The 21,169-nt window shown below is 49.4% G+C and overlaps 1 long non-coding RNA gene across 3 annotated transcripts; it reads left to right on the plus strand.

Annotated features, from left to right (window-relative positions):
* The first annotated feature begins 2,569 nt into the window (after positions 1-2,569).
* On the plus strand, positions 2,570-19,976 carry LOC112060576 (uncharacterized). Of its 3 annotated transcripts, XR_010600455.1 has the most exons (8): positions 2,576-2,708; positions 3,067-3,240; positions 8,910-9,088; positions 9,174-9,338; positions 10,144-10,314; positions 11,551-11,714; positions 13,365-13,550; positions 18,263-19,952. It is a non-coding gene; the product is annotated as an uncharacterized LOC112060576 (long non-coding RNA). The 3 variants fall into 3 exon arrangements; XR_010600456.1 differs by lacking the exons at positions 2,576-2,708; positions 3,067-3,240 and adding an exon at positions 6,221-7,854 and having other exon boundaries at positions 18,263-19,976; XR_010600457.1 differs by lacking the exon at positions 13,365-13,550 and having other exon boundaries at positions 2,570-3,240.
* The last annotated feature ends 1,193 nt before the right edge of the window (positions 19,977-21,169 follow it).

The following is a 21,169-nucleotide window of genomic DNA, read 5'->3' on the forward strand; positions in this document are numbered from 1 at the left end:
GCTGCATATTAAGATTTGCCTCTGAGTTTGAGCAGCTGTTGTCTGGGAATGAATGACTGAGAAATAGGCCTTACGATAATGGAGCTTTATATGGGGCAGGTACAAGCCACCATCCTGACGGGGGAACATTTTACTCCCACTGTGCACTTATTTTGCTCTGGTGTAATGAGTACAGTAGTTGTAGGGCCCTGTGGATATAAAACAGATCGACAGTGACCCCCTCAGCATGATCAGATGACTCTCCTAAAGGTAATTAGCACAGCAGGAGCTAGAAATGCCTTGTGAATGGTGAACCGGGTGACATCAAACAGCTGCCAAGTGCAGCTAATTCTCATCCCAGGTAGTTTTTAGAGGTTTCTAAAATGCACTGGTTATTGTTTTCTCTCCCCCAGAATCCTGTACCTTTGGAGTCTGGTACAGTCCTAAACAACCTGGCTTTACAGTGGAGGGATAAATATAATTGCATCCAAAAAACTATGTTAAAAGACAACTAGTATTGAAACTCAAATACTTGAAAGTTAGGAAATGCCACAATTTAGGCTGTGCAACCCACCCCTCTAGTGTGTATACATTACGATACAGTCTTTAATTACATGATCACATACTATTCTTTTTTTTCGAGAGAACCACAGCCTTATTCAATGTACAGGATGGACCTGCTCTGGGAACAAATCAGGGTTGTGTACGGAAGAAGGCTGTTGTCTATAGGATCCCTGACTCACTAATTACAGACATTGGAAGGTAGGTAGTGAAGAAGGCAGGGGATTGCAGGAAGTGGAAGGAGGATCTCTTGTGGCTAAAGCAATCGAATGCTGCCTTATGGAATTGGATTCTCCCCCTGTCTCAGTCATAGAATTCTGATGTAATGTAAAGCAAGTCACATACTCTAAACTTTCCATAGGCAGCCACGGTGTGTTCCTTGTTCTCTGTATACTTAGCTTCAGACAGTTGGAGTCTGATTTGCAGAAGCGCTGATCACTCACAACTGCATCTGAAGTGAGAGCTCTGCTCTGAACATATAAAGTGCTTCAAAATGCAAAATAGCCCAAGAAACCAGGCCCTAGGCTTCCCAAATTGGGTACCCAAAATTAGTTGGCACTTTTGAAAATTTTGGCTTTAATATATGTTCCTTATATGTATAATGGGGTAATAATCCTATTTTACCTCACCTCACAGGAGTGCTGTAAAGATTAATGAATTAATGTTAATGAAGAATAAAGATACTATGCTGAGGGCATGATATAAAACCCAAGAGGAGATTACTAATTCTGTCTTCAGAGCAGGGTTTGGATGGTGTGAGGTAAATAAACGATGGGGCCACCCAGTGAATGATGAAGATAAAAAGAATTAAATAGCTACCTATTCATTGTGCTCCATTCAGTCTTTGCACTGAATGAGGCAGGGGTCCTGTGACAAAAATAATATGTGATCATGTAATTAATTCTAATGCATAAGCACAAGAGGGCTTGATCGAGGTTGCATGGGCAACCTTAAGTCTGGCATTTTCTAACTTCTGACTGCTTGACTTTGTAACCTGAACGTGCCTTTTAATGTAGTTTCCTACATTGTTTTTTTTTTTTTTTAACTGAACAATCAAAAGTTTTACCATGTGGAACCATATTGACCCCACACATGGGTCATCAGCAGGGCTGGGATATTTAGATTCCCAGCACAGCACCTCTGGAGCTAATGAAGTAACCGGTAGCAACAGAAGGTTGTTATTGTCTATGTGGCCTTCTCACTAGCGAGGGATGGAAACGCACACTTTGCCAGTGGGTTTCACAGCTATTTGCCAGACAGCAAAGGAACATTCCATTCCAGCTCTGGAGAGCTGGTGCTTTAGTGGTTACAGACCCTGTGTCCCCAGCCTCTCCTTGTTCCCCTCTGTTCCTATCTCTCCACTCTCCCACCTCCTGCCTGTCCCACCACCCCCAGCTCCTGTACTCCTCCTCTATAGCTCCTGCCTTTCCCTCCTTACTCAGCCCCTATTCTCCTCCCTGGACTCCCACTCCTTCCCCAAGATTAGAAAGACCCAGCACACCATGGCTGGAGTGAATGCAAAACTGGATTAATTTCCTGTTTACACAGACTCTTGACTCTTTTTATGCCACCTAGTGATCACTCTGAATGTTGAAAACTTTCTGGAGAGGGGTGATAAAACTTTTTTTCCAAACGTATCGTTAAGCACCATGCCAGTGTGTACACCCGGGATGAAATACCAACACCAAACAGCCCCGAGAAGGACAGGGCAAGCTGCCGGCACCTTCAACCTCGTGTCAGGGTGGATCTATTGAACTGTCAAGCCCTAAGGTTATCGTTCAGGAATGCAGGAAGAACATCTGTCTGTTGCTGGACAGCTCCGCACCTGCAGGGAGTTAGCAAGAGAGCTCCATCCTCTTCCCTTCTCCACCCCCCGCCCCCAAACTCTGCACACCCCTGGCTGGCTAGCACCCTCCCTCTCTTGAGCCCCAGCCAAGACCGAGGATATCTCTGAGCTGTGGGAGGGTTTGAGAGAATGAGCAGACGGGGGTGGGCTGAAGCCAGTGGGAAGCTGAGAACAGAAACAGAAACGAAGCAGGAGCCTTGAGCTGGGAGGGAGCTGCTGGAGCCAGGACACTCCTGCACATGCCCAGCCTGGAGCTGGCAGGGACTGCAGTCTGAGCTCCCCCCGCACTCCAGCGGAGCGCACCTCGCAGGGCCAGCTCTAGGTTTTTTGCTGCCCCAAGCAAAAAAAATTTTGGCTGCCCCCCATCCCAACCCTGGACTCCTCGCTGCACCCCCCCGCCGCCCCAACCCTGAACTCTCCACCACCACCCGCACCCCCCTGCTGCCCTAGCCCTGGGCTCTCCCCTCCCCGATCCGCACCCCTCTGCTGCCCCAGCCCTGGGCTCTCCCCCCCCGGATCCGCACCCCTCTGCCGCCCCAGCCCTGGGCTCTCACTCCCCCACCCACACACCCCTGCCGCCCCAGCTCTGGGCTCTCCCACACACACACACACACACACCCTGCTGCCCCCAGCTCATTCATGCTGTGATTGCTTTGCCTGGCATTTTCTCTCTCCTGCAGGTTGTGGAATTGTGATCTCAAGGGTGCCAGCTGTGGGGATCTCACTGCTGTTCTCAGAACCAGCCGGAGCCTGACGGAGCTGGAGCTGCGTGATAATGTTTCTCTGGGAGATTCTGGACTGCACCTTCTGTGTGAGGGACTGAAACATCCAGATTGCAAACTGCAGAGACTGGGGTAAGTAACATTTGGCTTCCTCCGTATATTTACAGGTGTCCTCTATGTAACGTGCTCGCCAGCATGTGTGGCTGGTGACTGCTTCCTGTAATGACATGGAGTAACATTCAGTTCTTCTTCAAGTGCTTGCTCATATCGATTCCAATTAGGTGTGCGCGCGCCGCGTGCACGATCGTCGGATAAATTTTCTACCCTAGCAACACCCGGTGGGTCGGCTGTGGAGCCCCCTGGAGTGGCACCTTCATGGCGCCGGATATATACCCCAGCCGACCCAGCGCCCCCTCAGTTCCTTCTTACCGCCCCTGACGGTCGTTGGAACTGTGGAGCACAGCATAGCTGTTCTCCACTCTCCCTAGCTTATCAGTTAATTCTTATAGATAGTTGTAGTTTTAGTTGTATGTTCTTTAGATTAGTTATTCCTGTTCATAGTTCATTGTTAAATAGTTGTAAATAGTTAGCGGGGGTTAAGGGGGTTGCTTCTCCCCCCTTTTCCCCCGGCGCATAGCCGGGCTTATGCCCAAGGATCCTGGCTTTAAGCCGTGCACGTCCTGTGCTAAGCCTATGCCAACGGGAGATCCGCACGACTCGTGTCTGAAGTGTTTAGGAGAGTCCCACCAAACAGATAAGGGCAAAATCTGTAAGGCTTTCAGACCCAGGACCAAAAAGGAGCAGGACTTTCGACTCAAGCAGCTCCTCATGGAGGCGGCACTTAGCCCATATCCTCCCTCGGCATGGCAAATTCCGGCACCGAGCGCTTCGGTGCGCAGCGCCCCTGCGGCACCTACCGGTACTACACCGCGAGCAGACACAGATAAGGCCTCGCAGCACCGTCCTCCTTCGGCACCGCGTCCGCTGCAAGCGCCTCGGCGCCGGTCCCTGTCTCCGGGACATAAGAGACCCTGCAAGACACAGGAGGCCGCTGTCCTACAGACACCGGCTCCCCCGGTACCGGTGGTAGAGTCGCGTCCGCCTCTAGAGCGCCAGAAGTCGCAGATATCGGCTACACCGTTGACTCCGGCACCGGGGCCGTTGAGTCCGGTGCAGACTGGCTCACCACCACGATCCATGGTGGAACCCTGTCTCCCGTCTACCCCAGAGACCTTTGCGACGGCAAAGGACCTCATCGCTCTCACAGAGCCGGCACCATCTCAACCCGCGGCACCGCCCACCCTTCAGTCAGTGCAATCCAGGGGCAAGCCTGCCCTGGTACACCCGCCATCTCCGAGCGTGGACTCGCGGCACTGCTCCAAGTCTTGGAGCAGGTCCCGACGCCGCTCGCAGTCCCGGCGCAGACTTTCACCCCGGCACCGGTCGTACTCACGGCCTAGGTCCTCTTCACGGCACCAATCTACGTCTCAGCACCGTCGGGATCATCGGTACCGATCGGAGTCGTGACGTAGCTCTCGGCACCGGTATGAGTGCCGCTCCAGTTCAAGGGGCCACTCCCGGCACCACGTCTACAGGCGGTCGTCGTCGTCTTGGTCCAGATCTGGATCTCGGCACCAACGGCACCGATCTCGATCACGGTACCGCTCACCGGCACCACGCGGGGACCGCTCGCCTGAGGACTGGCACTGATCGGCACCGTATCGTATGGAGCCCATTCAGACGCGTTCGGCACTGCCTTGGCCCTCGAGATCAGCATCTCACTCCTCCGACGGCGCTTCACGATCAGCATACCCTCCTCAGGGTCAAGCTGCCGCTGACTTGGGTCACTGGCAGGAGGGGGCAGAGGACCCTTTCTGGACTCTGTGGGCGTATCACCAAGCGCAAGGGGCTCCACCATCAGCCTCTCGCTCGGCACGCTCGCTCGGCATGGCCAGCAGGCAGTAGCACCCAAATCGAAGGACGCTAAACGCTTCGATTTGTTCGAGTGTAAAGTGTATTCCGCCGAGGGTTTGAAGCTCAGAGCCGCGAACCAACAGGCGCTCTTGAGCTGCTACAGTTACAACTCATGGAACTCCATGGGTAAATTCAAAGAGTTGGTTCCCCAGGACTCAAGAGAGGAGTTCGGGGCCTTAGTGGAGGAAGGTAAGATGGTGGCTAGGACCTCCTTGCAAGCCTCTTTGGACATAGCGGACTCTGCCGCCAGGACTCTAGCATCGGGCATAGCCATGCGACGCGTCTCCTGGCTCCAGGTTTCGGGCTTGCCGCCAGAACTGCAGCAGACCCTGCAGGATTTACCGTTCGAGGGCCAGGGACTGTTCTCGGATAAGACGGACTCTCGATTGCAGAGCCTCAAGGACTTGAGAACCATCATGCGCTCCCTGGGGATGCATGTCCCAGAGCCCCAGTGCAGACCCTTTAGGCCCCAGCTGCAAAGGTTCTACCCTCCCCCACCTCGTCCGAGACAGGACTTTCCCAGAAGGCGGGGTCGAGGTGGTCGACGAAGGTCGACCACCCCTCAACCCGGTCAGAACCAGGGCCCGCCTAGACCACCTTCAGGTCCTAGACAAACTTTTGAAGGTGCGCTCGAGGACGGCGCCCCAGCCACTACCCAGGATCCATCGCCCTCCTTTCGGGATCGCCTCTCCCGTTTCCACCGTGCTTGGTTCCTTATAACCTCGGACTGTTGGGTCCTTCACATGGTGGAGAGAGGATACGCTCTCCTGTTCTCTTCATTCCCCTGCTCTCACCCCCCCTCCCCGTCCATCTTCAGGGACCCTTCTCACGAGCATCTCCTTATACAGGAGGTTTTAGGCCTCCTCGCTATGGGGGCCATAGAGGAGGTGCCCCCGGAGTTAAGGGGCAGGGGGTTCTACTCCTGCTACTTCCTGATCCCCAAGTCAAAAGGGGGTCTGCGACCCATTTTAGACTTACGCGGACTCAACAAATTCATAGTAAAGTTGAAGTTCCGCATGGTCTCCTTGGGGTCATCGTCCCCTCCCTGGATCCTGGAGACTGGTTCGCCACCCTCGACATGAAGGACGCATATTTTCATATAGCGATCTACCCCCCCCCCCCGCCCCACAGGCGCTTCCTTCGATTTGTAGTAAATGAGATGCACTACCAATTTGCCGTCCTTCCCTTCGGCTTGTCCGCGGCTCCGAGAGTGTTCACAAAATGTATGGCTGTCGTGGCAGCATACCTTCGTCAACAGAGGATACAGGTGTTCCCGTATCTAGACGACTGGCTGGTGCACGGCCACACCAGGGAGCAAGTTCAAGCTCACATCCAGATAATACTGCAAACATTCCACAAGTTAGGCATTCTACTCAACAAGGAGAAGTCCACTCTGGAGCCAACCCAGAGAATAGAGTTTATCGGGGCAGTCTTAGACTCCAGACTCGTCCAAGCTCTTCTGCCAGACACTCGGTTTCACACCATCATAAACATCATCCACGGACTCCAGGTCTTCCCGATTACCACAATAAGGACGTGCCTTGGCCGGTTGGGACACATGGCCTCTTGTACTTACGTAACCAGCCATGCCAGACTTTGGCTTCGCCCACTTCAGGCCTGGGTATCGTCAGTGTACCATCCTTATCGGGACAAACTGAGCATGGTGCAGGCCACTTTTGGCCCTGGAGGCTCTAAACAGTCCTGCAAGTTGATTAATTTGAAAACCTGGCAACATATTGTGACAAAAACAATCGACTTTAGAACTGCATAAAAACTACCCAAACCATCAGGTTTGCTACAAGGGGGGAATTTTTCAGCTTATATATTAGTCTTGGAAAAGGTCACCATTGTTTCTGTGGAGAAAACATAGCCTTGCCCAATAAGGCTCCCTACTGGGGAAAGGCTGTGAAGGGTACAAGAGTGGTCAAAGACAACAAAGTCTAAGAAATTGGGAATAAGGGGAGACTTCAACAACCCTTGTCTAAAATGGTCAAGTATTCACACTGCAAGGTTTAGAGATGCAATTTCTTGACACTTTAAATGATTGCTTCTTGGAACGGTTAGTAACAGGGGACACATGCAGAGAGGGTGCTCATGACTTCATCCAAAGTAAGACTCTGGAGTCGGTGTGAGAAGTAACGACACTTGAGCCATTAAGTAACCGTGACCGCAGTATAATTAAATTCAACATCCATGGGGGGGGAGGGAAGGTAGCATGGTGATGCTAATCTTTAGAAAGGCAGATTTAATAAAATGAGGAAGGCACTACAGTCAAAAGTCAAGACATTAAAATTAGATTTTGCCTGGAGGCTGCAATAACAGAGTCTGTAAAGGCCCACACCCCTCAAATCAGAGAGGGAAGCAAAATGACAAGAACAAATACCCAAAGCTATAAAAACAAACAGCAAGAAATTCTTTAAGTAAGTCAGAAGCAGGAAGCCTGCATGGAAATCAGTGGGTCCACTGGACCCCCAGGGGATACAGGGAGCAATTATGTAGGATAAGGACACTGAAGAGAGGCTAAATGATTTCTTTGCCTCAGTCTTCAGCAATTGTTGGGGAGACACCAACGCCAGCCATGGTCAGTAATAGAGATGAAGAACTAGGAGAGTGAGATGTCCACGGAGGTGGTATTGGAACAAACTGATAAATTAGAGCAACGAGTCCACAGATGCTGCACTGCTCAGGGTTCTGAAGGACTTGAAGGATGACGTGGCTGAGCTGCTTACAGGAATGTGCAATCTGTCAGTGACTGCCCCAGAGGATCGGAAGGTAACAAATGTTGAACCTATATTTGCAGCCAGCACAGAGCAGAGGAACAAACACAGGGCTAGCAGCCGTGAATCCCTCCCGTCTATTCCCACTTCTGCCAATGACAGACTTTAACAACATTTTGTGCTTAGGTCGAACTTTACAACATAATTTATTAAATCCCCAGGCCACACTTTTGAGACAGGTCAATGTTGTTATCCCCATTTTACTGGTAAGGGAGATTTTACCTGAGTGTCCCAAGATGTGCCAATAATACATTCTGTGATCCACACCCAGGCTTCCTTCATATGTAGCCACTTAACCACCATGACTGAACCCTTTATAACCACAAACTTCCCATAGCAATTCAATAGGCCAAGAAACACCCTCTCCCCACCACCACCCCCTTCAGAGGCATTGATTGATTGCGGAGCCAGCACAACAGCACATAGTTTATCGGGATCACTTGGTCCCTGAGATCACGTGTCCCAGCTGTGGAACACATTACAAGGAGCACTAGGTGGGATTCACTGCAAATCCTTCATTTTACAAGCACTGTAAACCCCATCTCTGGCCTTCGTAAGTGGGTCTGATACAGGGAGGGGAGGAAGATAATTTCTCAAGCACCCAGAAAATCCCTCTGGAAGCACGGAACCCAATGGTGCTAAAGAGACAGGCTGTGGAAGTGGGTTGCGCATCATATCTGTGGTGTTGAGTGATCACTAGTGCTTAGGTTCTTATTCTGTGTCCAGCTCCAAATAGGCTGTGCAGAACAACAAGAGCCTCCCACAGCCCCATCCAGACTCTCTGCCTAGGAAGCTGAGCCCTTCCCAGTCCCCCGATATCATGAGCAATATAAATAGTTCAGAGTTTGACTGAGCAAAATAGGGTAACTTGTTTTCCTGTTTGAGAAGGTTTCAGCTCCCACGTCAGGGCTGATAGCTTTATGCACTGGGGAATGTTTTGGGGAAGGCAGGGAGCTTATAGAGAACCTTAGATTTCATTTGCTTGAGCAGAAAGGAACCAGGATACCAGCACTGGGAGAGGGTTTGAACTGTTCCTTGGTGTCTTTTAAGATTCTCCAGCCCATTGCGAACGCCCCCACATGCTGGTCCCCTCCCTTCAGCTCATCTGAACATTCCCTTGTGGTGCACGGAGTGACTGACAGAGCCAGGGACACATGGACTCACACAGGGGCCTTTGGTGCTGACATCCTGCAGTCCTGCTAGAGCCCCATGACTGGTCTCTTCTGAAGGTACCACCCCCTTCCAGGCAGATGCTGACATCAGAGAGGGAACCGCAGCAAACAGGGAGTGATTGTATGTTTCTGTCTTGGGCAGGTTGGGGCATTGCAGTCTCACAGCTGCTTGTTGTGGGGATCTCTTCTCTGCTTCCAGCACCAGCCAGCGCCTGACAGAGCTGGAACTGGAGAATAAAAAACTGGGAGATTCCCAAGTGCATCTGCTGTGGGAGGGACCTCCAGACTGCAAAAAGCAGAAGATACAGTAAGTAACTTCACACAATGCACAGTCAACCTGGGAAACTCCTTGCCAGAGGATGTTGTGAAGGCCAAGACTATAACAGGGTTCAAAAAAGAACTAGATACATTCATGGAGGATAGGTCCATCAATGGCTATTAGCCAGGATGGGCAGGCATGGTGTCCCTAGCCTCTGTTTGCCAGAAGCTGGGAATGAGCGACAGGGGATGGATCACTTGATGATTGCCTGTTCTGTGCATTCCCTTTGGGGCACCTGGCACTGGCCACTGTCAGAAGACAGGGTACTGTGCTAGATGGACCTTTGGTCTGACCCAGTAGGGCCATTCTTATGTAACAGCTGGTTTTCTAAATCATCTGGGCCCAGCCCACCTGAGAAATCACCTCTCTTCCTATGACAGGCTGCCACAGCTGGGATGTTTGAACTGGGTCCCCTTTGTTATAAAAGAGAAGGGCCAGCTTGGTACAAAATAGCCTGCAGATATTCCAGACATGATGCAAAGGACACCTGTTTAACCTGGGTTTTGGAGAGGGCTGCTTCCCAGAAGGATGTAGGAGTAGGAAGGAATTTTTGTGTAGAGCTTTGACTATTTATTTTAATGCTGCTGTGGATTGACTATAGTATTAATTATGTGTTAGGGGCCTAGAGCTCTGCACAGGTGTCTATATTTAAATTGAAATAAAATGATCTCTCACTCTTGTCTCTAAATTAGGAATCTCTTTGGAGATACATGTTGATAAGTGACAGGAAATACAGAGAATGGGGCCCAAACAAGTAGTTATTTTGCTTTCTGTATATATCTGTCTCCTATAGGTTGCTGAGTTGCGGTCACACAACTGCCTGTTGTGGGAATCTCTCTTCTGTTCTCAGCACCAGCCAGACCCTGACAGAGTCAGACCTGAAGAACAACACCATCAGAGATTCAGGCGTGCAGCTGCTGTGTGAGGGACTGAAACATCCCAACTGCAAACTACAGAAACTAGGGTAAGGAACAGCTGATTTCCTCTCGTCTGTGCTAGTAAACATTGCACTATCCTGATTTCAGCTCATTCACCTAGGATCACAGAATGCTATGAATGCACCAACTCTTGAAAAACACCTACTCTTCCCAAGGAGTGGGAAAGAGGCCCACTGCTGTATAGATCTGTCATATGTTACTAACTGAGTTGAATCACACAATGATACTTCATACACTATAAATGAAGTGCATTTTAAAGTAGGTACTTGGGTTATTTTATTCACTAAGTGTGAAGGAGAACACAGTTATAGGAGACTTTCACAGTTTGATTAGAATAACCCTTTACCATCACCACAAGAACTAATCCTGGGACAAAGCCTGATAACTAGAAAAAGAGGAAAAAGGAAGAGGGAAAGAATAAAAAGACTATGAAATGAATCAGGAACAATCATTAGCTGGGGACTGTCTATGGGGGGGGCAGGTACTTTATTCTTCACCCCTCTCTTCCTCAGCCTGCCCATCTCTCTAGGCACTGGCAGGTCCAGTTACCTCTGCAGGTCCAATTGCCTGGTCAGGCAACAATTCCAGGCAGCTATAAATGATTGTGAAGCTCTTTAGTTGATGAAAATCCCAGAGTAGGAGCCTAAGTGCCATTTCAGTCCAGCCCAGACACCTGGCTGAGTGGTTACAACATTCTCTTGGAGCTGTGGATTTAAAGTCTCTGGGCTGGCTTCTTCATCACCAGAGAATGGGAAGGAAACGAACCAGAGAGGAGAAAATGAGGAGGGATGGATGCGAGTGAATGGAAGCACGTTTTGTGGCATTTGGGGCTAATAATACCGTTCTAGAAGCTCCAATCCCTTATACTGTCCTAGATCCCTCACCCGCATTCTAGTTCTGTGAGACGGCAACAGGTTCCTTGGACAGACACATCAATGGCAGCTTTCACAATTAAGGTTGCATGGGCAACCTATGTCTGGCATTTCCTACATTCTCAGTGTTTGACTTTGCAGCCTTAATGTTCTTTTAACATGAATTTGTTTTTGGTTTGCTTTGCTTTTTGATGTACATCAAGGGCCTAGTGCTTTGTGTAGGTGTCTTTATTATCATTTAAATCACAATAAATCAACAAAATGATTTCTCTCAGCTGTCTCCAAATTAAGAATCTTTGTAGAGCTACACAAGGATATCAAGGAAGGGAAGCACAGAGAATGGGGCACACTAGATAGTCATTTTACTCTCTGTACATCTGTCTCCTGCAGGTTGCACTCCTGCAGTCTCACAGCTGCTTGTTGTGGGGACCTCTCCTGTGTTCTCAGCACCAGCCAGGTCCTAACAGAGCTGGACAGAGAGGGGAACAAACTGGGAGAGTCAGGAGTGCAGCTGCTGTGTGAGGGGCTGAAACATCCCAACTGCAGAAACTAACGTAAGTAACAGCTGGCTCCCTTTAGCCTGTTAACACAGTAGTGGTGTGAGTTACACTCTATGTACCAGAATTGCAATATCCTGCAGTGCGCAGAACCCAGCCAGGGACCAGCCCCACTCTGCTCCAATGTGTTCACTGGTCACATTTTACTAGTTAAATAATTGAGCCCACTACATTATTCAGTCCCCAGCCCCTGCTGAGCAGGGCAGAGCAGCTGAGCAACTGCCCTAAAGGGGCATCCAAGGATCCCCCTGGCAGGGGTCAACCTTGGAAGGTGCCCAGCAAGTATTACCAGCTCAGTACCACCCATCTCCCCTGCTCAGCTTAGGGGTTGTGTAGGCTGCGTGGATAGATATAAGGGAGCAGAGCAGAGAAAGTGTGCGGTGCTCCCCCAGGTTCCAAGCTGGCAAAGCAGCTGGGGTAACTTAGAGCAGCCCTGAGGTTTCTCCGAACTATACGAGAGGCCCCTGGAGCCCCCATCTAGTCCTGGATCAGCTGGATCAGGGGAGCAGAAGGTGGCTTAGTGCCAATTTCTTCACCTCCAAGTCTCCTCATGGGTGCCACATATGAACTTGGGGCAGCTGAGGACAGAGTCCAGTGGCTTCTAGCAAACCCTAATCACAGCATAGTTTGATACTAGAAAGACAATTACTTTACTCACTAAGACAGTAGCCACCCACGTACACACTGCCCTGAACTGGAGCCGTCACTCCTGCTCTCCCAAAAGTCTGGAAAGAAAAGAAAACGAAGCACTGCTCTGTTCTCCCAAACTGGCCGTAAACAATAAATAACATCAGGATGAATGTGTTTCCCACAAAGGGGCTGGGACTCCCCCTGCTCATCACCTGTCATTTCAGGCCAAAATTTGCAGCGTCACCCAGCTACTGATAACACAGCCCAGCCAGCAAGTGTGTCACTGAGAGCCAGCTGTGGGCTGCCCCCGGTGCCCTTCTGGCCCATCCTTCTCATGGCAGATAATTAAGTGCTGGTCTGTGGCCCCACTGGCCAGAGCTCAGCCCTGTCATCTCTGATCTCCTCGGGGTCCCTCTGCATTTTCTTCCTGTCACCCAACCTTAGCAATTATCTCTCCCCTCCTGCTTGCGGGCTCCTCTCCCCACCGCATTGGGGCTGCTGCTCCCAGCCCCTGCCAGCCACAGCCTTCTTCCCTGATCAGCTCTCACCTTCCCACCTGACTCCTTGCCCTGGCTCTCAGGCTGCTGCTACTTGGCCTTCCCTCCCTGCTGCTCACCCTCACACACACTGGCCATCTCCCTCTCTGCCTGATTCCCCCAGTCCCAAGGATGTCACTTCTCTTTCCTTGTCATTCTGGGTCCCTGCCTTTCACAGAATAACCTCGGGGCCCAGTTCTTTCCCTTCACCCCATTCTCGATGGTGGGGTACCCAGTACTGGACCAGCAGCTCACTACAGCATATTGTTATGACTCCCCAACTCATTAGAAATGGCCCCTCAATATCAATGACATTTCTACACACTAACTGACGCAATAGGTACACGTGGAGAGAAAATCCCTCCAGGGCCTGTCGTGCCAATGGGAGCATTGTGATGTATCTCTGCATGTCCAGCATAGAGAATCTCCTTTGATACCAGGGAATGGGGCAAAAAATAAGCATTGTTTCCTCTTGGTGTAGCTCTGGCTTTTGCAGATTGGAGAAATGCGATTTCACAGCGGCGTGTTGCGGGGAGCTCTCCTCCGCTCTCAGCACCAGCCCAACCCTGGCCGAGCTGGACCTGCAGGAGAACAAACCGGAAGATTCCGGAGTGAAGCTGCTGTGTGAGGGGCTGACACAGCCAGCCTGCAACCTGCAGAAACTGGTGTACGTTAGAGCTGGCCCCCTGTAATCTGTGGTTGTCAGACGGGGTCACAATGATCCCTTTTTACTAGAATCAGTATTATTGGCCATGCCCCCAACCCAGGAACTGGCTCACATGCTTCTTCCACTGCGGTGCTGGTAGGGATCATTTTAGTAGTTAAAAAAGTTGGATAATATAGTGGTTTTCCTGAAGAGGAAAAGGAAAACTGCTTAAACAAGTCAGAGAGAAGGACAGGAGAGACAACAAGACTAGAGCAGATTGAAGCCAGATGGGAGGAATGGAAGCAGGTTCTGTGGAGCTTCGGGGTAGTAAATACCTTTAAAAAAAGATGTGTGCGCACAGTCCTAGAGATCCCCGTTTATTTCTGGGATATATAAGTGGGCCTGTGCAGAGACACCTCAAGGCAGCTTTCAGAACAATTTAGATTTGGAAACTTTATATTTTTAAATCAAGCATTTGGGAATAAGTGGCAGGATGTAAATGTAACTGGGCCAATGTAATGTGGAGACCCCCAGATCTGTTAGCCCTTGTAGCCGTCTCAAACTTTTATGTAAACCAGCCACTAGAGGGGGACAGAGCCACAGTGGGTAAGGGTGGGTTACACCAGCAGGTCCCTGTAGAACAGCACCATTCTTTTAACTAGAGCATGGGAGCCTGCCCGCCCACGTTTATTGTAAACAGACAAACCCCATTCCCCTGAACTGGCTGTAAAAGAAACACAAGAATAAGTGAAACTTTAATATCTTCCTGCAGCCAGGATGGTTATTGAGCTCCCATCTGCATTGCAGTAGTTTCCGGCCAAGTCTGCAGCCCCACAACAGCTGCTGCAAACTCACCCCCTTTAAGGTCTGTGTTACTGAAGCCTGTGGGGAGGGGGCGTGAGGATCCCCTGCAGCAATGAGAGCTGAGATCACTCTGCTTCCATGGAGAGATTCTGTGACCTGGATTTTGCAGCCCCTGCTCCCTGTGAGCACTGAGTAGCCCCACAGCGATCAATGGGACTGTCCGTGTCAGTAAGTGCTCCCCACCCTGAGCAAGGGCTGCACAATCCAGCCCTCTACGTGCAGAAAGGACATTGCTGTCCCTGCCCAGAGCTCACAGGGTGAGTGGGGTGTGAGGGGAGCAGGCCCGGCTACAGACTGCACCAGCGCTTCTCCTCCCTTCCCCCAAGGGAAAGGCACCTGCTGGCAGTGAGCTCAGCAGGCAGGGGAGTGACATTGACAGATCCTGTGGGCTCTGGCAGGCAGATGAGAAAGAACCCAGTGGTGGGTAGCACACTGTGCCTTAGAGAAACTGTGGTGACAGGCATTATGTCTGCAGAGAATATAACATAAGAGCTGCCACACTAGGTCAGACCATGGTCCATCTTGTCCAGTGGCCAGTCTCTGACAATGGCCCATATAGAGTTTCAGGGGGAGTATAGGACAGGGCAATTTTGGAGTGATCCACCCAATCTTCCACTCTCAGCTTCTGGTAGTCAGAGGTTTAGGATTGTCCCACGCATGGGGTCACATCCCTGAGGATCTTGGTTTAAGAGCCACTGATGGGCCAATCCTCCATGAACTTATCCAATTCTTTTTTGAACTCAGTTATACTTCTGGCCATCACAGCATCCCATAGCAATGAGTTCCACAAGTCAGTTGTGCATTGTGTGAAAAAGTATTTTCTCTGGTTTGTATTAAACCTGCTCCCTATTAATTTCATTGGATGACCCCTGTTTTTTTGCATTGTTTGAAGGGGTAAACAACAGTTTTTCTCCACACCATCCATGATTTTATGGACCTCTAATATCCCCTTTAGTCATCTCCTTTCCAAGCTGAATAGCTCTAATCATTTTAGTCCTCATATGGAAGCTGTTCCATACCCATGATCATCCTTGTCGCCTTTCTCTGAACCTTTTCCAATTCCATTATATCCTTTTTGAGATGGGTGCGACCAGAACTGGATACAGTAGCCAAGATGTGGGTATACCATGGATTCATATGTGTCATTAATGATATTTTCTGTCTTATTATCTATTCCCTTTCCTAATCATAGAATCATAGAATCATAGAATATCAGAGTTGGAAGGGACCTCAAGAGGTCATCTAGTCCAACCCCCTGCTCAAAGCAGGACCAATTCCCAGCTAAATCATCCCAGCCAGGGCTTTGTCAAGCCGGGCCTTAAAAACCTCCAAGGAAGGAGACTCCACCACCTCCCTAGGTAACGCATTCCAGTGTTTCACCACCCTCCTAGTGAAACTTGAGACCATTGCTCCTTGTTCTGTCGTCTGCCACCACTGAGAACAGCCGAGCTCCATCCTCTTTGGAACCCCCCTTCAGGTAGTTGAAGGCTGCTATCAAATCCCCCCTCATTCTTCTCTTCTGGAGACTAAACAATCCCAGTTCCCTCAGCCTCTCCTCATAAGTCATGTGCTCCAGACCCCTAATCATTTTTGTTGCCCTCCGCTGGACTCTTTCCAATTTTTCTACATCCTTCTTGTAGTGTGGGGCCCAAAACTGGACACAAAAATGGACTTGTGCACGTCCAGTTTTTCTAAATAGTCCCGAACCACTTTTTTCTACATCCTTCTTGTAGTGTGGGGCCCAAAACTGGACACAGTATTCCAGATGAGGCCTCACCAATGTCGAATAAAGGGGAACGATCACGTTCCTCGATCTGCTGGCAATGCCCCTACTTATACAGCCCAAAATGCCGTTAGCCTTCTTGGCAACTAGAGCACACTGTTGACTCATATCCAGCTTCTCGTCCACTGTGACCCCTAGGTCCTTTTCTGCAGAACTGCTACCTAGCCATTCGGTCCCTAGTCTGTAGCAGTGCATGGGCTTCTTCCGTCCTAAGTGCAGGACTCTGCACTTGTCCTTGTTGAACCTCATCAGGTTATTTTTGGCCCAATCCTCTAATTTGTCTAGGTCCCTCTGTATCCGATCCCTACCTCTAGTGTATCTACCACGCCTCCTAGTTTAGTGTCATCTGCAAACTGGCTGAGAGTGCAGTCCACACCATCCTCCAGATCATTAATAAAGATATTAAACAAAACCGGCCCCAGGACCGACCCTTGGGGCACTCCGCTTGAAACCGGCTGCCAACTAGACATGGAGCCATTGATCACTACCCGTTGAGCCCGACGATCTAGCCAGCTTTCTATCCACCTTACAGTCCATTCATCCAGCCCATACTACTTTAACTTGGCGGCAAGAATACTGTGGGAGACCGTATCAAAAGCTTTGCTAAAGTCAAGGAATAACACATCCACTGCTTTCCCCTCATCCACAGAGCCAGTTATCTCATCATAGAAGGCAATTGGGTTAGTCAGGCACGACTTCCCCTTCGTGAATCCATGCTGACTGTTCCTGATCACTTTCCTCTCCTCTAAATGTTTCATAATTGATTCCTTGAGGACCTGCTCCATGATTTTTCCAGGGACTGAGGTGAGGCTGACTGGCCTGTAGTTCCCCGGATCCTCCTCCTTCCCTTTTTTAAAGATGGGCACTACATTAGCCTTTTTCCAGTCATCTGGGACCTCCCCCGATCGCCATGAGTTTTCAAAAATAATGGCTAATGGCTCTGCAATCTCACCCACCAACTCCTTTAGCACCCTCGGATGCAGCGCATCTGGCCCCATGGACTTGTGCACGTCCAGTTTTTCTAAATAGTCCCGAACCACTTCTTTCTCCACAGAGGGTTGGTCACTTTCTCCCCATGCTGTACTGCCCAGTGCAGCAATCTGGGAGCTGACCTTGTGCATGAAGACAGAGGCAAAAAAATCATTGAGTACATTAGCTTTTTCCACATCCTCGGTCACTAGGTTGCCTCCCTTATTCAGTAAGGGGCCCACACTTTCCTTGATTTTTTTCTTGTTGCCAACATACCTGAAGAAACCCTTCTTGTTACTCTTAACATCTCTTGCTAACTGCAACTCCAAGTATGATTTGGCCTTCCTGATTTCACTCCTGCAAGCCTGAGCAATATTTTTATACTCCTCCCTGGTCATTTGTCCAATCTTCCACTTCTTGTAAGCTTATTTTTTGCGTTTAAGCTCAGCAAGGATTTCACTGTTTAGCCAAGCTGGTCGCCTGCCATATTTACTATTCTTTCTACACATCGGGATGGTTTGTTCCTGCAACCTCAATAAGGATTCTTTAAAATACAGCCAGCTCTCCTGGACCCCTTTGCCCTTCATGTTATTCTCCCAGGGGTTCTGTCTTATTATCTATTCCCTTTCCTAATACTGGTTAGCCTTTGTGATGGCTGCTATGCATTGAGCAGCAGTTTTCAGAGAATTAGCTACAGTAACTCCAAGATGTTTCTTGAGTAGTAACAGCTAATTTAGAACCCATCGTTGTAGGTGTATAGCTTGTATTTTTTTTTCCAATGTGCATTACTTTGCAGTTATCAACACTGAATTTCATGTTGCCCAGTCACCCAGTTTAGTGGGATCCCTCTGTAACTCCTCACAGTCTGCTTTGGACTTAATGATCTTGAATAATTTTGTATTGTCTGGAAAATTTGCCACTGCACTGTTTGTCCCCTTTTCCAGATCATTAATAAATATGGTGAACAGCACAGGCCCCAATACCGATTCTTGGGGGACCCTGCTGTTCACCTCTCCATTGTGAAAACTGACCATTTATTCCTACCCTTTGTTTCCTCTCTTTCAACCAGTTTCTGAGAGAATTAACACTGCCTTTTCTTTCCTTGTTTTCCCCACAGCTTGTCCAAGTGGCATGTAACCAAAGAAACACAGGCAGAGCTGGATGCTGTGAAAAAGATAAAACCTGATCTGGTCATAGAGAGATAGCAGAGCTTGTGAGCGGGAGATACTGCACCATTGTGGGTCTGGTTTGGCTGGCCTGCCCCCAGCTGGGGCAACAGCTTAGGGACAGATGGACACTTGCCTCTTTTTGAGAGAATCCCTGCCATCCCCTGGGACTCCCAACAGCATATTTCAGTTAGGTAGATTGTCAGGACCAACCCTCCTGCATGAGAGTGAGAGAGACAGGAGTAGGAGCTAGATTTGCTCTGCTTTTGGTCTGACCTTGGTGGGGGAAGTTGGATTGTGGGGGGGAGTGAGCAAGATGGAGGAAGGGGGTCAGGGCCCAGGAGAGGGAGAGATGTGGAAACTTGATGGAGAGATCTGGTAACTGCCCCTGTTCAGTCTGTCAGGACAGGGGGGGAGACTCAAGAACCAGTCAGAAATTTCCATTCTGTTCCAATAGCTCAGTCACTATTTGTATATTTACAAGGGGGTTTGTAGTTTTTCACAATCCCTCAGCTATTAAATCGGGATTTCCTGTGTCTGTCTCCAACATTTTATTTATCCCGAGTGTAGATTTGTGTCAGTTTTGCTGGAGTCCAGTAAAGATCATGAATCAAGAAATAATGCTTCCCTTCAGTGTTTGTATTTCTTGTGATAGTTGTGCTAATGCACAAGAACTCTTACCTTCTTCAGGGCTACAGGAGTCCTCAGGGACATTTTTTCATGGTCCCAGGTTCTTATCCAATACAGTCAACACTGTCAGAAGATTTTTCATGGAAAATGTCCATTTAGGCAGCTAGAAGAGGGCTTGTTTTTTTCCTCTCGGGGCACTCCCAGCTTTTTCCAAAAGGTAAAAGGTCTCTGAATGCCCAATGAGGAGTGGAGAACAAAGGCTTAGGATGGGGAGAAGGCTATGTTTATGGCTGATCTCCTGGCATTTTCAAAAACTCTAACAGGAGTCCCATGTACCCAGACAGATGCTGCTACGCTAGTTATGCCTGACACACAACTAATTTATCAGGTACTCGTGGACAAACTTGACTCAGACGTTTATTTACTCACATTGATTGATAGACCTCCCAAACACACAGAGTATAAGTTTGAGTGAGACAAACAGCTCATGTTTCGGGGATTGACCTCGGCAGGAGCAGGACTGGGCCTTCCCTGGCGCAGTGCAAAAAATGTTAGAAAAAATTTACATTTTTAAAGAAGGTAATTTGTGAGAGGGGTGGGGAGACTTTAGCTTAAGGACCCCTAGATTGAATGATTCCAAATTTGAACCATTAACTCTCCCCTTAGCCCAAATCTAAGGGGGGGGGGGGGAAGGCTTTTGTTTGTGCTCTTTGTTTGGGAAATCATTCGCTCTTGGGACTGAGAGGGACCAGACATCAATCCAGGTTCTCCACATCTTTCTAAACAAGTCTCTCATATTTCAAACTTGTAAGTAAACAGCCAGGCAAGGTGTGTTAGTTTTACTTTGTTTTCCCAACTTGTAAATGTACCTTTTACTAGAGTGTTTATCTCTGTTTGCTGTACTTTGAACCTGAGGCTAGAGGGGGGTCCTCTGAGCCCTTTAAGTTTGATTACCCTGTAAAGTTATTTTCCATACTGATTTTACAGACATGATTTTTACCTTTTTTCTTTAATTAAAAGTCTTCTTTTGAAGAACCTGATTGATTTTTTCCTTGTTTTTAGATCCAAGGGGATTGGATCTATATTCACCAGGAGTTGGTGGAAGAAAGGAGGGGGGATGGTTAATTTCTCCTTGTTTTAAGATCCAAGGGGTTTGGATCTGTATTCACCAGGGAATTGGTGAAGAGTTTCTCAAGGCTTCCCAGGGAAGGGAATCCACTTGGGAATGGTGGCAGCGGACCAGATCTAAGCTGGTAGTTAAGCTTAGAAGTTTTCATGCAGGCCCCCACATTTGTACCCTAAAGTTCAGTGTGGGGAAGCAGCCTTGACACCAATATAGGCAGGTGTGAAAGTGAGCCGGTACAGGCTGATACTGGTAAGAAGTCGGCCATACCGGCCCATACGCAGCCCACATTAAAGGCGGTGCTTTAACGTTCCTGGTCCTTTTGCCCCCCCCGTCGGCGGCTCTGACAGTAGGGTCCATACTGGCAGGGCGACCCACGGGGAAGTGGCCGCAATGTTAAAGCACTGCCACAGCAAAGGATGCTTTAACATCCCTGCTTCCCCCCCACCCCCCAAAGACCTCCCCACTCCGGCTGCCGACGGGGGCAGGCAAAAGGAGCAGCTGCCCCTGGGCCAGTGATTTAAAAGGGCCCGGGGCTCTGGGACCTTTAAACCGCCACTGGAGCCCCAGGCAGCGTGGGCCAGGGAGAGTGACTGGGGGATGCTGACCCCCCCCAGCCCCGCCCCTTCCACCCAAAGCCCTGCCCCTTCTGCGGGGGGCTGGAGCCAGCCCCCATACTGGTAAGTCTACAGATTTACGTTCACCCCTGAATATAGGCCCTGTGGCCTGAAGCCCATGAGATCTGGGAGCTCGCTGTTGACACTAGTTGGTGAACAGAGGGAAGAGCAGGGCTGGGAGAACACGAAATGAACAGAAGCTCCATAAGCGAGGGAGTTTTCTGCCACCATCTATTGGTGAGCAAGGGGAAATGACTGAACAGTCTCATTTGCATGTGACCTTTTAGGACATTTTGGTGAGAATGCAGTTAAGTTTTGAGTTTGGGGAAATTAAATCACCCTTCTGCCTGTCAGGACATAAGAGAACAGCACCAAATATGCCTGAGGTGAGGTGGGTCAATGACCAAAGTCTGTCTCACCACTGGGTTCTGGGGGTGGGGCACAAGTCACAGAGAGGAGAAAGTTGTTTGTTTTCTGGTTGGAGTGTG

This window comes from Chrysemys picta, chromosome 4 (assembly GCF_011386835.1).
Source record: "Chrysemys picta bellii isolate R12L10 chromosome 4, ASM1138683v2, whole genome shotgun sequence".
Taxonomy (NCBI): Eukaryota; Metazoa; Chordata; order Testudines; family Emydidae; genus Chrysemys; species Chrysemys picta.